The sequence below is a fragment of the Triticum aestivum genome, chromosome 2D (genome assembly GCF_018294505.1).
Source record: "Triticum aestivum cultivar Chinese Spring chromosome 2D, IWGSC CS RefSeq v2.1, whole genome shotgun sequence".
Taxonomy (NCBI): domain Eukaryota; kingdom Viridiplantae; phylum Streptophyta; class Magnoliopsida; order Poales; family Poaceae; genus Triticum; species Triticum aestivum.
Genome location: NC_057799.1, coordinates 600757765 through 600766561, shown reverse-complemented (window position 1 = coordinate 600766561; position 8797 = coordinate 600757765).

Genomic DNA, 8797 nt, shown 5'->3' with positions numbered 1-8797 from the left:
TTTCATAAATTAGGTACTTCTAAAACCGCATTTTTTTGGAATTTGCGAGTATTTATTACAAAAGAATATTGTTTTGAAATTGTGTACAAAATTTGAAAACCGGAAAATTTTCTGAAAACACGAACATTTTTAAACGAGCGAAATGAGCGTGCGTTCACGAGATCGCCCCCGAGCGGTTCACGTGTTTTTTTTGTGTGTATTATATTGTAATGTACTACCGAGAGCACTAACAGCTAGCGTGCACGTGCACGTGTTTGAACGAATTGATTCGTTTTTGCTATGCGTGCATGTTAATTTGGGAGAGATAATCTAAAGGAGATTGTTTCTACTGTCTGCACTGTTTCGTCAGGTTGAATGTAAAACTGTTTCTTTCACGACTAACACAAAAATTGGACAGTCTTAAAAACTTAGACTAGACTGTTTTGAGAACTGTGCACTGCAAAAAGAATGTTCTCTTTTAGAAAGACCAAATTCTTTGCAACCGAAAAATGTGCGCGCGGGCAAATGGGATTCGAACAAGCGACCTCGAAGCGGGTTGCGCACCGAGCTAGCCACTGCAACAGAAAAAGTTCTAGTCTCCGATTGGCAGCACGACGCTTGAAGAAGTAAATGACAAAGGCAAAACTTAAAGAAAATTTGGTATTTGCGAGTATTTATTACAAAAGACGAAATTTGGTCTTTGCGAGTAAATTAGCTGAAAAAAAATTTATAACCGCACATTTTTCATAAATTAGGTACTTCTAAAACCGCATTTTTTTGGAATTTGCGAGTATTTATTACAAAAGAATATTGTTTTGAAATTGTGTACAAAATTTGAAAACCGGAAAATTTTCTGAAAACACGAACATTTTTTAAACGAGCGGAATGAGCGTGCGTTCACGAGATCGCCACCGAGCGGTTCACGTGTTTTTTTTGTGTGTATTATATTGTAATGTACTACCGAGAGCACTAACAGCTAGCGTGCACGTGCACGTGTTTGAACGAATTGATTCGTTTTTGCTATGCGTGCATGTTAATTTGGGAGAGATAATCTAAAGGAGATTGTTTCTACTGTCTGCACTGTTTCGTCAGGTTGAATGTAAAACTGTTTCTTTCACGACTAACACAAAAATTGGACAGTCTTAAAAACTTAGACTAGACTGTTTTGAGAACTGTGCACTGCAAAAAGAATGTTCTCTTTTAGAAAGACCAAATTCTTTGCAACCGAAAAATGTGCGCGCGGGCAAATGGGATTCGAACAAGCGACCTCGAAGCGGGTTGCGCACCGAGCTAGCCACTGCAACAGAAAAAGTTCTAGTCTCCGATTGGCAGCACGACGCTTAAAGAAGTAAATGACAAAGGCAAAACTTAAAGAAAATTTGGTCTTTGCGAGTAAATTAGCTGAAAGAAAATTTATAACCGCATATTTTTCATAAATTAGGTACTTCTAAAACCGCATTTTTTTGGAATTTGCGAGTATTTATTACAAAAGAATATTGTTTTGAAATTGTGTACAAAATTTGAAAACCGGAAAATTTTCTGAAAACACGAACATTTTTAAACGAGCGGAATGAGCGTGCGTTCACGAGATCGCCCCCGAGCGGTTCACGTGTTTTTTTTGTGTGTATTATATTGTAATGTACTACCGAGAGCACTAACAGCTAGCGTGCACGTGCACGTGTTTGAACGAATTGATTCGTTTTTGCTATGCGTGCATGTTAATTTGGGAGAGATAATCTAAAGGAGATTGTTTCTACTGTCTGCACTGTTTCGTCAGGTTGAATGTAAAACTGTTTCTTTCACGACTAACACAAAAATTGGACAGTAAAAAAACTTAGACTAGACTGTTTTGAGAACTGTGCACTGCAAAAAGAATGTTCTCTTTTAGAAAGACCAAATTCTTTGCAACCGAAAAATGTGCGCGCGGGCAAATGGGATTCGAACAAGCGACCTCGAAGCGGGTTGCGCACCGAGCTAGCCACTGCAACAGAAAAAGTTCTAGTCTCCGATTGGCAGCACGACGCTTAAAGAAGTAAATGACAAAGGCAAAACTTAAAGAAAATTTGGTATTTGCGAGTATTTATTACAAAAGACGAAATTTGGTCTTTGCGAGTAAATTAGCTGAAAAAAAATTTATAACCGCACATTTTTCATAAATTAGGTACTTCTAAAACCGCATTTTTTTGGAATTTGCGAGTATTTATTACAAAAGAATATTGTTTTGAAATTGTGTACAAAATTTGAAAACCGGAAAATTTTCTGAAAACACGAACATTTTTTAAACGAGCGGAATGAGCGTGCGTTCACGAGATCGCCACCGAGCGGTTCACGTGTTTTTTTTGTGTGTATTATATTGTAATGTACTACCGAGAGCACTAACAGCTAGCGTGCACGTGCACGTGTTTGAACGAATTGATTCGTTTTTGCTATGCGTGCATGTTAATTTGGGAGAGATAATCTAAAGGAGATTGTTTCTACTGTCTGCACTGTTTCGTCAGGTTGAATGTAAAACTGTTTCTTTCACGACTAACACAAAAATTGGACAGTCTTAAAAACTTAGACTAGACTGTTTTGAGAACTGTGCACTGCAAAAAGAATGTTCTCTTTTAGAAAGACCAAATTCTTTGCAACCGAAAAATGTGCGCGCGGGCAAATGGGATTCGAACAAGCGACCTCGAAGCGGGTTGCGCACCGAGCTAGCCACTGCAACAGAAAAAGTTCTAGTCTCCGATTGGCAGCACGACGCTTAAAGAAGTAAATGACAAAGGCAAAACTTAAAGAAAATTTGGTCTTTGCGAGTAAATTAGCTGAAAGAAAATTTATAACCGCATATTTTTCATAAATTAGGTACTTCTAAAACCGCATTTTTTTGGAATTTGCGAGTATTTATTACAAAAGAATATTGTTTTGAAATTGTGTACAAAATTTGAAAACCGGAAAATTTTCTGAAAACACGAACATTTTTAAACGAGCGGAATGAGCGTGCGTTCACGAGATCGCCCCCGAGCGGTTCACGTGTTTTTTTGTGTGTATTATATTGTAATGTACTACCGAGAGCACTAACAGCTAGCGTGCACGTGCACGTGTTTGAACGAATTGATTCGTTTTTGCTATGCGTGCATGTTAATTTGGGAGAGATAATCTAAAGGAGATTGTTTCTACTGTCTGCACTGTTTCGTCTGGTTGAATGTAAAACTGTTTCTTTCACGACTAACACAAAAATTGGACAGTCTTAAAAACTTAGACTAGACTGTTTTGAGAACTGTGCACTGCAAAAAGAATGTTCTCTTTTAGAAAGACCAAATTCTTTGCAACCGAAAAATGTGCGCGCGGGCAAATGGGATTCGAACAAGCGACCTCGAAGCGGGTTGCGCACCGAGCTAGCCACTGCAACAGAAAAAGTTCTAGTCTCCGATTGGCAGCACGACGCTTAAAAAGTAAATGACAAAGGCAAAACTTAAAGAAAATTTGGTCTTTGCGAGTATTTATTACAAAAGACGAAATTTGGTCTTTGCGAGTAAATTAGCTGAAAGAAAATTTATAACCGCACATTTTTCATAAATTAGGTACTTCTAAAACTGCATTTTTTTGGAATTTGCGAGTATTTATTACAAAAGAATATTGTTTTGAAATTGTGTACAAAATTTGAAAACCGGAAAATTTTCTGAAAACACGAACATTTTTAAACGAGCGGAATGAGCGTGCGTTCACGAGATCGCCCCCGAGCGGTTCACGTGTTTTTTGTGTGTGTATTATGTTGTAATGTACTACCGAGAGCACTAACAGCTAGCGTGCACGTGCACGTGTTTGAACGAATTGATTCGTTTTTGCTATGCGTGCATGTTAATTTGGGAGAGATAATCTAAAGGAGATTGTTTCTACTGTCTGCACTGTTTCGTCAGGTTGAATGTAAAACTGTTTCTTTCACGACTAACACAAAAATTGGACAGTCTTAAAAACTTAGACTAGACTGTTTTGAGAACTGTGCACTGCAAAAAGAATGTTCTCTTTTAGAAAGACCAAATTCTTTGCAACCGAAAAATGTGCGCGCGGGCAAATGGGATTCGAACAAGCGACCTCGAAGCGGGTTGCGCACCGAGCTAGCCACTGCAACAGAAAAAGTTCTAGTCTCCGATTGGCAGCACGACGCTTAAAGAAGTAAATGACAAAGGCAAAACTTAAAGAAAATTTGGTCTTTGCGAGTATTTATTACAAAAGACGAAATTTGGTCTTTGCGAGTAAATTAGCTGAAAGTAAATTTATAACCGCACATTTTTCATAAATTAGGTACTTCTAAAACCGCATTTTTTTGGAATTTGCGAGTATTTATTACAAAAGAATATTGTTTTGAAATTGTGTACAAAATTTGAAACCGGAAAATTTTCTGAAAACACGAACATTTTTTAAACGAGCGGAATGAGCGTGCGTTCACGAGATCCCCCCCTGAGCGGTTCACGTGTTTTTTGTGTGTGTATTATGTTGTAATGTACTACCGAGAGCACTAACAGCTAGCGTGCACGTGCACGTGTTTGAACGAAACGATTCGTTTTTGCTATGCGTGCATGTTAATTTGGGAGAGATAATCTAAAGGAGATTGTTTCTACTGTCTGCACTGTTTCGTCAGGTTGAATGTAAAACTGTTTCTTTCACGACTAACACAAAAATTGGACAGTCTTAAAAACTTAGACTAGACTGTTTTGAGAACTGTGCACTGCAAAAAGAATGTTCTCTTTTAGAAAGACCAAATTCTTTGCAACCGAAAAATGTGCGCGCGGGCAAATGGGATTCGAACAAGCGACCTCGAAGCGGGTTGCGCACCGAGCTAGCCACTGCAACAGAAAAAGTTCTAGTCTCCGATTGGCAGCACGACGCTTAAAGAAGTAAATGACAAAGGCAAAACTTAAAGAAAATTTGGTCTTTGCGAGTATTTATTACAAAAGACGAAATTTGGTCTTTGCGAGTAAATTAGCTGAAAGAAAATTTATAACCGCACATTTTTCATAAATTAGGTACTTCTAAAACCGCATTTTTTTGGAATTTGCGAGTATTTATTACAAAAGAATATTGTTTTGAAATTGTGTACAAAATTTGAAAACCGGAAAATTTTCTGAAAACACGAACATTTTTAAACGAGCGGAATGAGCGTGCGTTCACGAGATCGCCCCGAGCGGTTCACGTGTTTTTTTTGTGTGTATTATATTGTAATGTACTACCGAGAGCACTAACAGCTAGCGTGCACGTGCACGTGTTTGAACGAATTGATTCGTTTTTGCTATGCGTGCATGTTAATTTGGGAGAGATAATCTAAAGGAGATTGTTTCTACTGTCTGCACTGTTTCGTCAGGTTGAATGTAAAACTGTTTCTTTCACGACTAACACAAAAATTGGACAGTCTTAAAAACTTAGACTAGACTGTTTTGAGAACTGTGCACTGCAAAAAGAATGTTCTCTTTTAGAAAGACCAAATTCTTTGCAACCGAAAAATGTGCGCGCGGGCAAATGGGATTCGAACAAGCGACCTCGAAGCGGGTTGCGCACCGAGCTAGCCACTGCAACAGAAAAAGTTCTAGTCTCCGATTGGCAGCACGACGCTTAAAGAAGTAAATGACAAAGGCAAAACTTAAAGAAAATTTGGTATTTGCGAGTATTTATTACAAAAGACGAAATTTGGTCTTTGCGAGTAAATTAGCTGAAAGAAAATTTATAACCGCACATTTTTCATAAATTAGGTACTTCTAAAACCGCATTTTTTTGGAATTTGCGAGTATTTATTACAAAAGAATATTGTTTTGAAATTGTGTACAAAATTTGAAAACCGGAAAATTTTCTGAAAACACGAACATTTTTTAAACGAGCGGAATGAGCGTGCGTTCACGAGATCGCCCCCGAGCGGTTCACGTGTTTTTTTTGTGTGTATTATATTGTAATGTACTACCGAGAGCACTAACAGCTAGCGTGCACGTGCACGTGTTTGAACGAATTGATTCGTTTTTGCTATGCGTGCATGTTAATTTGGGAGAGATAATCTAAAGGAGATTGTTTCTACTGTCTGCACTGTTTCGTCAGGTTGAATGTAAAACTGTTTCTTTCACGACTAACACAAAAATTGGACAGTCTTAAAAACTTAGACTAGACTGTTTTGAGAACTGTGCACTGCAAAAAGAATGTTCTCTTTTAGAAAAGACCAAATTCTTTGCAACCGAAAAATGTGCGCGCGGGCAAATGGGATTCGAACAAGCGACCTCGAAGCGGGTTGCGCACCGAGCTAGCCACTGCAACAGAAAAAGTTCTAGTCTCCGATTGGCAGCACGACGCTTAAAGAAGTAAATGACAAAGGCAAAACTTAAAGAAAATTTGGTCTTTGCGAGTATTTATTACAAAAGACGAAATTTGGTCTTTGCGAGTAAATTAGCTGAAAGAAAATTTATAACCGCATATTTTTCATAAATTAGGTACTTCTAAAACCGCATTTTTTTGGAATTTACGAGTATTTATTACAAAAGAATATTGTTTTGAAATTGTGTACAAAATTTGAAAACCGGAAAATTTTCTGAAAACACGAACATTTTTAAACGAGCGGAATGAGCGTGCGTTCACGAGATCGCCCCCGAGCGGTTCACGTGTTTTTTTTGTGTGTATTATATTGTAATGTACTACCGAGAGCACTAACAGCTAGCGTGCACGTGCACGTGTTTGAACGAATTGATTCGTTTTTGCTATGCGTGCATGTTAATTTGGGAGAGATAATCTAAAGGAGATTGTTTCTACTGTCTGCACTGTTTCGTCAGGTTGAATGTAAAACTGTTTCTTTCACGACTAACACAAAAATTGGACAGTCTTAAAAACTTAGACTAGACTGTTTTGAGAACTGTGCACTGCAAAAAGAATGTTCTCTTTTAGAAAGACCAAATTCTTTGCAACCGAAAAATGTGCGCGCGGGCAAATGGGATTCGAACAAGCGACCTCGAAGCGGGTTGCGCACCGAGCTAGCCACTGCAACAGAAAAAGTTCTAGTCTCCGATTGGCAGCACGACGCTTAAAGAAGTAAATGACAAAGGCAAAACTTAAAGAAAATTTGGTCTTTGCGAGTATTTATTACAAAAGACGAAATTTGGTCTTTGCGAGTAAATTAGCTGAAAGAAAATTTATAACCGCACATTTTTCATAAATTAGGTACTTCTAAAACCGCATTTTTTTGGAATTTGCGAATATTTATTACAAAAGAATATTGTTTTGAAATTGTGTACAAAATTTGAAAACCGGAAAATTTTCTGAAAACACGAACATTTTTTAAACGAGCGGAATGAGCGTGCGTTCACGAGATCGCCCCCGAGCGGTTCACGTGTTTTTTTGTGTGTATTATATTGTAATGTACTACCGAGAGCACTAACAGCTAGCGTGCACGTGCACGTGTTTGAATGAATTGATTCGTTTTTGCTATGCGTGCATGTTAATTTGGGAGAGATAATCTAAAGGAGATTGTTTCTACTGTCTGCACTGTTTCGTCAGGTTGAATGTAAAACTGTTTCTTTCACGACTAACACAAAAATTGGACAGTCTTAAAAACTTAGACTAGACTGTTTGAGAACTGTGCACTGCAAAAAGAATGTTCTCTTTTAGAAAGACCAAATTCTTTGCAACCGAAAAATGTGCGCGCGGGCAAATGGGATTCGAACAAGCGACCTCGAAGCGGGTTGCGCACCGAGCTAGCCACTACAACAGAAAAAGTTCTAGTCTCCGATTGGCAGCACGACGCTTAAAGAAGTAAATGACAAAGGCAAAACTTAAAGAAAATTTGGTCTTTGCGAGTAAATTAGCTGAAAGAAAATTTATAACCGCATATTTTTCATAAATTAGGTACTTCTAAAACCGCATTTTTTTGGAATTTGCGAGTATTTATTACAAAAGAATATTGTTTTGAAATTGTGTACAAAATTTGAAAACCGGAAAATTTTCTGAAAACACGAACATTTTTTAAACGAGCGGAATGAGCGTGCGTTCACGAGATCGCCCCCGAGCGGTTCACGTGTTTTTTTTGTGTGTATTAGATTGTAATGTACTACCGAGAGCACTAACAGCTAGCGTGCACGTGCACGTGTTTGAACGAATTGATTCGTTTTTGCTATGCGTGCATGTTAATTTGGGAGAGATAATCTAAAGGAGATTGTTTCTACTGTCTGCACTGTTTCGTCAGGTTGAATGTAAAACTGTTTCTTTCACGACTAACACAAAAATTGGACAGTCTTAAAAACTTAGACTAGACTGTTTTGAGAACTGTGCACTGCAAAAAGAATGTTCTCTTTTAGAAAGACCAAATTCTTTGCAACCGAAAAATGTGCGCGCGGGCAAATGGGATTCGAACAAGCGACCTCGAAGCGGGTTGCGCACCGAGCTAGCCACTGCAACAGAAAAAGTTCTAGTCTCCGATTGGCAGCACGACGCTTAAAGAAGTAAATGACAAAGGCAAAACTTAAAGAAAATTTGGTCTTTGCGAGTAAATTAGCTGAAAGAAAATTTATAACCGCATATTTTTCATAAATTAGGTACTTCTAAAACCGCATTTTTTTGGAATTTGCGAGTATTTATTACAAAAGAATATTGTTTTGAAATTGTGTACAAAATTTGAAAACCGGAAAATTTTCTGAAAACACAAACATTTTTTAAACGAGCGGAATGAGCGTGCGTTCACGAGATCGCCCCCTGAGCGGTTCACGTGTTTTTTTTGTGTGTATTATATTGTAATGTATTACCGAGAGCACTAACAGCTAGCGTGCACGTGCACGTGTTTGAACGAATTGATTCGTTTTTGCTATGCGTG